The following is a 12,059-nucleotide window of genomic DNA, read 5'->3' on the forward strand; positions in this document are numbered from 1 at the left end:
AAAAGCACGAATAATGTATGCTAAATGTTGAACGACTAAAATATCCCTCAAATATTGATCGATTTTTATACCCTTAAATATTTATATAATTTAAGGATATAACCGTAAATCACCTAAGGCTGAAACTCTTTTTCGATTTAAATTAAACTACAAATACGTTGGGTCAAATACTTTTGGTACATCTTGAACGTAGCCTACCAAGTCTACAAAATTGATTGTCTAATACTGAAGAAATTTTATACTAAATAAAATTGTTATATTGATTCCATTGCCTAATATTTAGAGTTCGGAATCTTCTAAGTTTTGCCATATATTTTACCCTTAATAAATTTTTTTTCTTTCCTTATTATATTGGAACATATATATTCTCTCGGACCAGAATAAAATGTGTATTCTCATCTTTCTAACCTTTCAAAGATGGAAAGCACATAACTTTGAACGAATTGGCTAAGAATTTCAATTCTTTTCGGATTTAAAGTTCTTTTACAGAAGGAAATTCCAAATAGGCTCTTAAATCTTAATCAATTCCATATCGTATAGTATCAAACAAGCGAAGAAAAAAAGTCAAAATAAGAACTGCTTTCGGAAACTGATGTGGTACAATAAATAAGTCAGATTGCATTAAATTGCTTTTAAGGTAGTTGTTAATGAGATTTGTTTCTAAATAGTAAATCAATTTTAATATTGGAGACGTATTACAATTAATCAATCTAGACATTATCATTAATGAATCTTAAAATAAGAAGAATAATTTCCATAACATGAATCATTAAGACTGAACTAAAGTAATTTTTGCATAATAAAAGAAGAAGGTATTGTTGTATCTTAACGTGATTTTACAACTTTAATCTCTAACTAGTTTCGCTTTGTCCTCAAAACTTTATTGATGAGTATAATAAACTTTTTTTATAAGGTTAATGAGTTTATTAGACTATATGTTATATTCTGTAAAAAAAAAAAATTATTTTAAGGAACTGGTTATTAAAATTCGTTCATATCCATGATTAATTTTATAGTATATATGCAATTAAAAGTTTTTATTTTTATTTTTGGTACGCGTTATAATATTTGACAAATAATATTCGTGCATTGCACGAACGTAGAGACTAGTAATATATAAAAATATAAATAAAATTTTGCTTTATTTGTATAATGTAACCAGACGACCTCTAAATATCATCAAATAATACCCTTTAGGCGAATCTAAAGAATACATATTTGCTCAATGATACCAAATCCCAACCCCCTTACCAGTGAGCTACAAAATTAACCTCTTAGATTACCACCAAAAAAAAAAAAAACCTGCTATTGACAAATGAGGACACAACAAAAGTCATCAAGCTAGCGTTTGGCCATAGATTCCCAATTTTTTTTTTGAAAAATCTGATTTGGGTAAGTTTGATTTGAAGATAAAAATGTGTTTGGACATAAGTTTTCCAAATATATTTCACTTTTTTTTTTTGAAATAACATGAAACATGACTTGTGCCCACAAGTTCTAAAAATTATCACAAATGCCCAACAATACCTTTATCAATGACATTCATTATATTATCGCAAACCATAGTCCCGAACATAACAAAATTTGGTACGAAATTATCATTTTTATAATGAACTATATAATAAACTATCAGATGACCGAGAAGACGAAACAACATTGTTACAAAATAATAAATAGTGGGCTCTTTTATAAAATATAAAAGTTTGAGGCAATTTTTAAAAAATGTAATAGTTATATTTTGGGCGCTGGTTTTGGGATTTGGTTTTTGGGAATTTGCCAAAATGTAGATAAAATTTATGGGCAAACATGTATTTGCCAAAAAAAACCCAAATATATTTTGGCAAAATCTATGGCCAAACAGGTCCCAAATTTTTAGAAATCCTTAAATCGAAAAAGATAACAAAAATTGGCCATAAAAGTAATTAATAGATATATGCAAAAGGGGCTATGAAAGAAAGAGGAAAAAAAAAACTCTAGTTGGTGGGGATATCGTCGGTACAGGCAAACTGCAGAGCAGCAACAGTCACCAATCGTTTCTTCTCCGCCATTTTTTGCAGTGTGAGATTCTGCTGAGTGGAGTGAAATAATTGAAATGCTTATCCAATTATACAATGAAGAATATTTTAAAAGCAAAGGCGCTAGGTGTGTGGATTATTTTATTTTTATTAGACAGGATTCTCTTGTAATGAAAATTAAAAATGGTCTTTTGTTCACATGTTTTGATTCCAAGTTTGCACTCCAACAACTTTATTGAAGGAATTTTCTGTCATATTTTAAATTTGAAAATTAGAATTGTAGAAATATTTTAGTTTATTTTTACTGATATGCTCTTTTATATATGAACTATGACACGTTAAACATCACAAGAATTTAAGAATACTTGGGTATATTATGTGTTAAAATTCTTTTTTTCTATAGATATTCTTTGTTCTGTTATTCTCATGTAGAGAACATGTATGTTTTCATGATGTAATTCTAGTTTGGCTTTGATTATTTAAAAAATATTTGATTCCTTCATATATTATTTTTTCCCCTTTACAATGTTGACCTCAACTATATATACAATGTCATATAAAAGAATGAAACTCTTTCCTCTAAAATGTCTAGTACAGTAAATATTTGTTCGTACAACACTTTTTTCTTTTTTTTACGAAACCCCTGGAGATCTCTTTTTTTTTTTTCCTATATATCTGTTTACCAATGCAGAAGCGTACTCATTTGGAGGAAATACTGGCAACAAAGGCCAATGCAGGTTGACACAAGCGTGCTCATATCGAGATGTTTGTCTCCATGGGAGTACAAGGGGAGATTTCAAGAGATATGAAAATTAAAATATCACAAAGTGCACGCCTGCAACAAATGCAACAAATACAGCAGCTCTTTTTTCAAAGGAAAGCACATGCTTCTGGTGGAAAACAATGGATAATTTACACATTTATTTGTTCAAAAAATCATGGTGCAAAATAGTTTCTAATTGGATGCACAAGGTGCAAAATGGCTGCACATGGGAGGAACAAGCATTGATAATGGTTTAATCACTTGGGGAAGATAATGAGGACCTCAAAAGATTAATGCTGCACATGGTAACGTGCAAAGCAGCAAATGCACGCCTGGAGGGACAAAGCTTTGGGCAGACTGTGTCTATCACGGATCCATTCATGGACTAGTTTTTTATTATACAATTTTTAGTAGTGTTGTTGTGATATCAACTTTGAGTACACTACTCAACTTTGATAATAGGGTACATGTAATCTCTAAGGTTTATTCTTTACATTTCGTAGAACATTAACGCACTTTATTATTTTTTTTACATATTTTATATAAATAAAAATCAGCCGTAGGCACTTGCCTAGCGGATTGCCAAAAAAAATATATATATCTGTTTACCCTTAAAAATGGATAACAATTGAATTTATACACGTTTTTAAAGATATGTGGACTAATTCAATACAAGTGATTAATAATGTTAGATGAACAAATTAAAGATAGAATAAACAACCAAACCAGTACTAGTATTGGGTCCGAGCTCGGTTATGAGCTTAACAATTAGCCTGCCTTCGGTTCGGAGTCAAACACGTATGATGAACTACGAGTAAAATTAAGGACTTTGAGTCACTTTTAGGAGCACAGAAAATAGATGTAACCTTGATATGCGTGTTACAGTGTATCTATTGAATAATAAGCTTTCCCTTTATTTAATAGAGGAATTTTACCCTAAGTACAATTCTTTGAAAGGTAAAAATCTTCCTTTTTTGCTAATCACTGTTCCACTGCTGATATGGACCGAGATTCACGCCGTGATATCCGGTTGGGCACGGATATCATGGCCCTTTATTAATCATGCGCAGTCATTTGGTAATGCTTTCCGAGGTCTTGGAACTCGAACTGGATCCGGAGGGCCTGGTCTCGATGGCTCCGAGGGCAGGTGTTTTGTTTGGGCCTCGATACAAGAGGCTCCTGGCGTCGATTCTGATTCCTTGTAGTTACGTCCTTGCTTCGTTTGCCTCATCGGAAAATCGGGGTGCTCATTAACCTCGGTTTTACCCGTATATAGATAGTCCAGTGTAGGTTTGCCGAAACGATGAGAAATGATAGATGTTCTCTGGTTCCTTCCTCCGTACATTATAACCGAAACAACGAAAAAGTCGAAAGGTCCCATCAGTCGCGTCGTTCTGACTTCTCGGCTGGTTGCCTCCGAATGCGAAGCGTCGCGTACTTCCTCTATAAAAGCTTCCATACCCTGTTCTTTTTCCACTTTCCGATCAACCTTCTACCTTCGAATTCTCTAGCTATCACCAACTTCCTTCAAACCTTCATATCTTCATCCTTGATCTTCAAATCCTCATAGTTTTTCTTAGGTTTTTACCCAATTTTTCTTCGAATCTTCTTACATTCTTCAGCCTTCAAACTTGTTCCTTCAAACCTTTATACTTTTTTTTTAAATCTTCAAACTTTTTCAGATAGTAATGGCAAAAATTTTCAAGTCAATCCCTCAGCATGCTGCCTTTTCATCTTCCCAATCGGTAGCCGGTATTGAGGCGGTCGCTCCCGAAATAGTTGTTCTCAAGATGGCTGCTCCCGAAGTGGCTTCCACCGAATCGACTGCCACCGAACATGCTCCCGAGCCCTCCTTGAAAATATTTATTCCGGGGGTTGTTCAATTGCGGACGACTTCAAGATCGAGAAACCCTTATCCAAACAGGACTGGGGTGAAGGAGCATCGAGGTATATATGCTCTGTTATCGAAGACGTCCTTCCCGCGGTCTGAGAGGACTATAAATGGAAAGGCAAAGACATAGTAGTCCCCGGGCCTGAGGATGCTACTACTACTCACGTGGAGAGGTAATTAAGTGTTTACACGTATTCCTTCACACTAGGCCTAGTAGACCCAATTGTTTAGATTTTTGCAAGAGATACGAGGTGTGCCTTTAGAAAATCCACCCGTCTCTATGGAGGATCGTGATCCTCCTTCGTTACTTCGTGAATAATACCGAGTCTCATTGGTTCACCATCGACCACCTACTCCGTCTATACAGTCACCGAATTTTTTGAGGGGGACTAATCAAGCTCACTTGCCCGGCCAGCAAGGCCCCTTCCTCGAGTATTGACGAAGATCGAGACCGAGGCTGGCAGGGGCACTTTGCTTGGGTGAAGATCGAATATCTAATCCCTCCCGAGTTTATGCCATTCCCTAAGAAATGGAATACATCTTGTAAGTGCATCACTTCCTTAAATGTCAATTTTTCCTCATCTTCTTTCTCATCATTCGTGTTTGTAGTTGTGCAACTGTTGTTCGGGTTCCAAATGCGGTCCCCCGACTTAAAGAGTGGATCAAAGGCATCTGCAAACATATGTCATACTTCGAACGCTCATGGCGCAAGCTTTCGAAGGGCCGATGGGAGGCCCGTTCTATGGTAAGGTTCTCCTTCGAATAGCTATTATCGTGTCCTTAACTCACACCATGCTAACCTTTCTTCTTTATTTTGTAGATTTGCCTAAGACCACCGAGCTCAGGCCTTTGGAAGGGGACTAGTATGTATATTTGTCCATTGATCCCTCCGTTATAGAACAGCCTAGGGCTGCTCTGGGAGAAGAAGAAGAGGAAAAGAAAACCTTCAGGCCCCCGTGTCCCGAGGTGAAACCAAAGAAGAGGGTGACTTGCAAGCCCAAGAAGAACACCAGCTCCCAGGTGACAGACTCCGATTTGCTTTTCCGGCTCAGGATGAGTCAAAAGAAGATGATATTTTTATCGCCCATTGATCGATCCCTCCCAGGGAGCAGGAGGCAGCCGACGAGTAAACTCGTGAGGCCGACCTCCCTCAGACTTGAGAGGCCGAATATGTGAGGCGGCTGTCTCGAAGAGAGAACCTCGAAGAAATCCACGCCCGAGGCTTCGACCTGTCGGCCGAGATCGAGGAAGCAATAAAGCTAGAGGCCTAGGCAAAGAAACTTTCCGAGCCTGAAGGTGCCGAAGGCTCCGAGGGTTCTGGGGGGGGTCCGAAGGCTCCGACGGTTCTAGCGACGAGTCGGGCCCCAGTGAAGATCAGACATGAATGACTTTTTTAGTTTTTGTCCTGTGTGTAATTTTTTGTTTATTTTGAAGCTGTTTTTATTGGGACTTTGTAAATACATTCCGGAATATATAAAATTTCACTTTCTGGCAATTTCAAGTCTTTACTTTTTTAGCATCTTTTCATAATCTCTATTCTAGCAAATATTTCTGATGCCTTAGTATAGAATCAAATGTAGTAATAAGTCGTTCATTTTTCATATTCCGAACAGAGCCCGTCTTCGATGCAACTTTATTTGCCCTAGGCCTTGAAAACTCGGTGTGACCAGCAGTTTTCCCAAGATGCTTAAGTGATTTTAGACGATACTTTTGCTGAGGGTAACCTTTTAGCAGGTTTTGAATTTTTATAAAGGCCTTATGTTCTGATTATGAGCTTCGGATGTCTCCGAGCCATTTTTTAGGGTGGTTGTAGCCTTTCGTGTTTAGGCACTACCTAATAGGTTTTGTGCCACCAGGATTTGGTGGCTTGAGTTGCCCGAACCTATTTCGAACAACAGTCCCCAAGTAGGGGTAGTCATTAGGCTCGATATTCCCCGAATAGGGACAACCCTTAGGCTCGATAGTCCCCGAATAGGGGTAGCCATTAGGCTCAATAGTCCCCGAATAGGGGTAGCCCTTAGGTTCGTTAGTCCCCAAATAGGGGGTAGCCCTTAGGCTCTATGTTTGAAGAGGCAAAAATACATAATAACAAGGTAGAAACTTTCTTTCATTTCTGTGTGTAAAGTACATGATTGAAAGCGTTTAAAAGCTTGTATCATGGCTAAGGTGGCCTACGCGGGCATGATTCATTTGACCGTTTGGCCCTTACAATAAATCCTAACCACCGAGCGTAAGCTTTTCAAGTACAAAGTTTCCTTCTTGCTAAGAACCTTAACCCGAGGGTGATGGCCCCCAATATTCGAGGTCGATCTTGAGATGGCTCGAATACTGTTGATGCTCCAATTGACTCCGATTTAAAACCGATTTTCAAATCTAAGTTACCACGATTTACTATTGCCTCGTTAAAAACCTTGCTAAAAAACCCATTTGGGACAAAACTGGTTCAAGGGAAAAAGAGTGCAACGGGTACTTTCAGACCTAATAGTCACATTCTCATTTGGCTGTTGCCTGCAAGTGTTAGCCCGATTCATAATATTATATAAAAAAGTAAATGAGATTGTACCTTAGCAATAGTACCACTTTAAGTGCTTCATGTTCCAGTGGTTCGGTAGCGGTGCACTGTTTCCCGCTTCGAGTTTGTACGAGCCCTTGCCGGTAATTCCGATGACTCAATATGGTCCTTCCCAATTTGTTCCCAACTTTCCCTCATTCGAATTTCGGGTATGCAGTGTTACTTTTCTTAACACCAAGTCCCTGATCTTGAAGTGTCGGAAGTTGGATCTTCAATCGTAATATCTTTCTACCCATTGTTTTTGGACGGCCAACCAGACTAGGGCGACCTCTCGTCTTTCATCCAATAGCTCCAGGATCGTATTCATGGCCTCATCGTTCGATTCTTCATATCGGAACCTGAGGCTCGGCTCTCCCACTTTGACCAATATCAATGCTTCGGCACCGTAGACCAATGAAAATGGGGTGGCCCCAGTACTAGATTTCAAAGTTGTATGTGTCACGACCCCAAAACCGACCCGGTCGTGATGGCGCCCATCATGAAATTAAGCCAACCAACTCATTTCCAAAACAAACCACATTTTCTTTTAAAACTTAAGGAAAAATCATTTTTCAACAGAAATCTGATGAAGATATAAAATCAAGTTTAACAAAGCGGAAAAATACAAGCCCGACCTCGGGTGTCACTAACTCATGAGGAAAATACTACAATTGTTAGAAATAAACAAGACTAATATAGTCTGAGAATATCCAACAATATAGTAAGAGGAAGATAAGGAAGGAGAAGGCGGAACTACGATCGCCAGGCAGCTACCTCGCTATCTCCAAGGAAAGTCCACAACCGATATGATCAGCAACCGCTACCGTGACCCGAGATACCTGGATCTGCACACAAGGTGCAGGGGGTAACGTGAGTATACCAACTCAGTAAGTAACAAGTCCAAACTATGGATTGACAGGTAGTGACGAACCAAACCTCAGCAGGTAATACAAATTAAACTGTACAAAAAAGTAGACATGCTTGCAGTTCAAGTAAAGAAACTCAACAGTAAATAAATGCAATCTGAACAGTACGGAGTATAAAGCTCAGGAAATCTCTATGTACCACTGCACATATAGCATGATCAATGTTCCGTATACCTCCACTCACAAGTGCTCAACCACTCGGTACTGTATATGGCTATCCGACCCATAGAAGATCCATCCCGGAATATATACACATCACTGACCACAGTCATCCAGTACTGAGGAAGGACATTGCATCCCTATGGAAAAGATCCCTCACCAGGTATAAATACTTCGGACAAAATCCATGTCCAGGGAAGATCCATCCCTCAATATCATCAACTGTGCTCACTGGGGTGTAAAGACTCCGGAGGGGCTTCTCTTTGCCCAAACGCTATAACAAGCCAACGAAGGCATGTTCAATATCTCGTTGTGGCGTGCAGCCCGATCCTATACTATCACTCAATATCAGGATTTCGGCCTCACTCAGTCATCACTCTCCAGTCTCTCACACAGGGGCTCAAAATATCATGATACTAGCCCGAACAATGATATAATGTGTTAAATAACAATAATCGAGACTGAGGTATGATATAATATGCATGAACATGATTGAGTACAGAATATCAATGAAACTAATGATATGACAGCAAGAAATGACCTCTTAGGTCTCAACAGTATTGGCGTGAAGCTTTAACATGATAATTAGCATGATTTACAGCTCATTAACTTAATCACATAATTACATCACAGATATCAGCAAGAAAGAGTCACTAAACAGTGCCATGGAATAATATAGGCCGCGATTCTCACGGTGCACGCCCACACGCCCGTCACTTGGCATTTTGCGTCACCTCAATAGTAATCATAGAACACATAGTTCGGGGTTTCGAACCCTCAGAACCAAGTTTGGAAGCGTTACTTACCTCAAGCCAAGCCAAACTCTAGCTCGCGATGCCCTTGCCTCTCGATTCAACCTCCAAATGCTCCGACTCTAACCAAAATCAGTATATTATCATCAATATGCGCTAAAGGAATGAAACCCATATGAAAATTATCAAATTAGATCAAAAATCTTAAATTTGCTCAAACCTTCCCCTCGGGCCCACGTCTCGGAATCCAACAAAAGTCGCGAAACTAGAAACTCCTCTCACTCCCGAGTCCATACATACCAAAATCATCAAAATCAGACCTCAAATGGTCCCTCAAATCCCCAATTTAAACTCTCCAATTTCAAGCCCTAATCCCCCAACTTTCTTCCCTAATTTCCACTAATATCATGATTAAACATTGAAAAAATCATCATAAACACAAATAATAAAGCCCAAGTAACTTACCCCATTGAAAATCCTTGACTCCTCTTGAAAATCACTGCCCAAAGCTCAAATCCCGGCCAAAAATGGTGAAGAATGACCCAAACTTCGCGAAGGAGCCTTTATATACACTCTGCCCAGCACTTCCGCATCCGCGGTCCCCATTACATATCTGCGCAAAATCCTCCCTTTCTGCGGAATTTCATTAAAAGGCATTTCTACTTCTGCGGTTGCCTGATCGCAGCTGCGGTCATCGCAAATGCAGGGACCAAACCGCACCTGTGACCCCTGTTGTGCACCTGCGCTACATAACTACTTGTGTGGACCTCGCACCTTTGGTCCCCAATCCGCAGGTACCGAAATGACAGGAATAGCAAAATTTGCAGCACAACTAAAATTCCAAACTTCCCGTCAACAACTCATAATCGTCCCGAGGCCCTTGGGACCTCAACCAAACATACCGACAAGCCACATAACATCATTCAAAGTTAGTCGAGCCTTCAAATCACTCAAGACAACACCAAAACACCGAATCAACCTCGATTCAAGCCTAAGAACTTATAAACTTTCAAATTCCACAAATGATGTCGAAACCTATCAAATCACCTCCGAAGGACCTAAAAATTTGCACACATGTCCCAAATGACACAACGGACCTATTCAAATTTTTGGAATTCCATTCCGATCTCTATATCAAGATTTTCACTGCCGATCAGAAACGCCAAATTTCCAATTTCGCCAATTCAAGCTTAAATCTACTATGGACCTCCAAAATACATTCCGGACGCGCTCCCAAGTCCAAAATCACCTACTGAAGCTAACCAAATCATAAAAATCCAAATCCGAGATTGAATACTAAAAAGTCAAAACTTGGTCAAACCTTTCAAATTTAAAGCTTCAAGCTGATAATTGTTCTTCCAAATCTATTCTGATTATCCCGAAAACCAAAACCGATAATTTACATAATTCATAATACATCATACGGGGCTAGTCATGCCCGAGAACTGGTGAGCGAAGTGCAAATGCTCAAAATGACCATTCGGGTTGTTACATTCTCCCCCACTTAAACGTATGTTCATCCTCGAACGTGCCCAGAGTTGTTCCGAAAACCATTCAATCGCTGTGTAGCCTTACCATGCACATACCCGGGGGTGATCCCACATCACCCTATCTTATATAGGTCCGATAGCACAAAAAACTAAAATTTCACAATCAAACCTAGCCCATAAACTTTAGAACCAAATTTCCACTTCCGAAATTATCTATAAGATCATAATCTCACATCTACACACCGAATAAATATGAACATGCTGTATCAAGCCATAACCACAATTCAAGATGGAAATCATAGGATATACCATACCACTCGAACACTCATAGCGAAAACTTCAGATCACAACAACTGCTCAAATAACCGAATACCGATAATAAACCTCTTATCAAATAAAGCCACATTCCAACACTTTCATACTGCTAACGATGAATGAAACACGCAGAAAGTTATAACCATCCCTTAGATCAACCAGCCATGGAGCTCCCTCTCTTTCGGCAAGGACCATAGTAAATTTCTAAGTCGAACCTCGATATTATCCTTCCAACATGCTGAAATCGAATTCGATAGTATTCATTCTAGTTCCCAATGACCTCAATATCATCCAACACGACTACCATATTGACATGACACATCAATACCATCTAAAGTCACAACCCGTGCAATCCATACACCAAAAAGCAACAACCCAAATGTACTTAAATCATGAAAAATGACTCAAATGAGAGAGTTGTACTGCAAGCTCACCAGTACCACCACAACACAACACTGAGAACCCATCACACATCGTAGAACCAGATCACATGAATCTAACCTGAAGGATAATACCTCTACATAACTTCACTCCAATGCGCGACCCCATCCAAACAATGGCCCACAAGAAACACCTCAAGCCACTATGCTCAAAATCAACAACCACGCACAATTTGTTGTCTAGAACCAAAAGTAATTCATTATAACCATGGTGAAGCAAATGACATAACACCACACAAACCCGAAAGAACACAACCGATATGCCATCCATCGAGCAATACCCAATACTCTTCCCGCTCGAATTCCACTATGAGATCCCAATAGAACCGTACCATATGTGCCTATAACCAACAAATCATAACGCCTCGCAACATAGAAGGTAACTCATAGACCACCCTAGAACACTGCTAAGCTCAATAACAATTGAATCAACACATCCCTCAACAATAGCAACCCGGAGTCAACAAAGCCGACTCGATATAGAACACACATCCATATTGGCCTACCAATGAACCCCTTATCAAGGAGTTCCTAAAGCTGCTCCTTCAACTCCTTTAACCCGCCGATGCCATACGATACGGTGCCCGGTCACCAAATCAATACCGAAATCGACAACCCTGTCCGGCGACATGCCCGGTAGCAGGAAACACATCAGGAAAAATCCCTTACCACTGGAACTGAATCAATGGTAGGAGTCTCGGTACTGACATCCCTCACGAAGACCAAATAAGAAAGACAACCCTTCTCAACCATCCGC

The sequence above is a fragment of the Nicotiana sylvestris genome, chromosome 11, assembly GCF_000393655.2.
Source record: "Nicotiana sylvestris chromosome 11, ASM39365v2, whole genome shotgun sequence".
NCBI classification, from domain to species: Eukaryota; Viridiplantae; Streptophyta; class Magnoliopsida; order Solanales; family Solanaceae; genus Nicotiana; species Nicotiana sylvestris.